Raw genomic sequence first — 1,002 nt, 5'->3', positions numbered from 1 at the left:
ACAAGAATTGCTGAGCAGGTGACTATGATGTTGAATCCAGCCAAAAAGAAGAGTGTCACCTCAACATCATAGGTGCTAGAGCAGGAGAGCTTCATGAGGGGGAGAATGTCACAGAAGTAATGACTGATGAGGACATCACAATAGGGCAGTTGTAACATGAGGCTGGTCTCTATTGTTGAGTCAATAAGCCCTATTGCATAAACCACAGCCACCAGCAGGGAGCAGACCTGATGAGACATGATAATGTTGTAAAGCAAAGGCCTGCAGATGGCAACATAGCGGTCATAGGCCATGACTGTCAGCATGTAACCCTCAGCAATGATGAACACGGCGAAGAAGAAGAGCTGTGACATGCACCCTGCATAGGAGATGATGTTTAGTTCTGACAAGAAGTTCACCAGCATTCTAGGGGCAATGACAGAAGAGTAGCAGAGATCCACGANGGTTCCCTATCATGGTGACTGAGTAGATCCCAAGGAAGAGGAGAAAGAGGGGGAGCTGGAGCTCTGGTCGCTTTGTTAATCCCCCGAGGATGAACTCCTCCACTGTAGAGTGATTTTCTGCAGCCATTCTCCCTTGTTTGGGAGCCCTGTGAGGGGAAGAGAGAACTCTGTGAGAGGCTGCACCTGGGACTGCTTGGTGAAGCTAGTTTTGAGCATTTGGAGGCAGCTGAATGATTGTGGGTTCCTTCCAGGTGCACCCTTCCGTCCTCCTGCTGTCTCTGAGAGAAAGACCAGACCCTGGGTGTTCCAAAGTTCAAGGAGATGGGAGGGAAACGAGGCCAAGATCTGGTTCTTTTCACACTGGCATGTTTCTCAAATATCCTAAGGTGTTTCTTCTTAATGCATAGTCTCCAGACCAGCTGCACCAGCATCACCTGTACATCAGAGAGGCAACCTCTCAGGCCTCAGCCCAGACTTACCAAGTCAGAAACTTTGGGAATGTGGGCCCTCAGTCTAGGCTTACCAGTCTTTCTAGGCAATGGCAATGCAAGTTAGAGAT

The 1,002-nt window shown here is 49.1% G+C and overlaps 1 pseudogene; it reads right to left on the bottom strand.

Annotated features, from left to right (window-relative positions):
- Window positions 1–11: 11 nt before the first annotated feature.
- LOC118993741 (olfactory receptor 8A1-like) lies at window positions 12–639 on the bottom strand (annotated as a pseudogene).
- Between the last annotated feature and the right edge of the window lie 363 nt (window positions 640–1,002).

This window comes from Sturnira hondurensis, unplaced genomic scaffold (genome assembly GCF_014824575.4).
Source record: "Sturnira hondurensis isolate 20B ecotype Veracruz unplaced genomic scaffold, ASM1482457v3 Scaffold0008878, whole genome shotgun sequence".
Taxonomy (NCBI): Eukaryota; Metazoa; Chordata; class Mammalia; order Chiroptera; family Phyllostomidae; genus Sturnira; species Sturnira hondurensis.
Note: the sequence above shows the minus strand (reverse complement) of the source record. Positions and strands in the feature narration are given on the sequence as shown.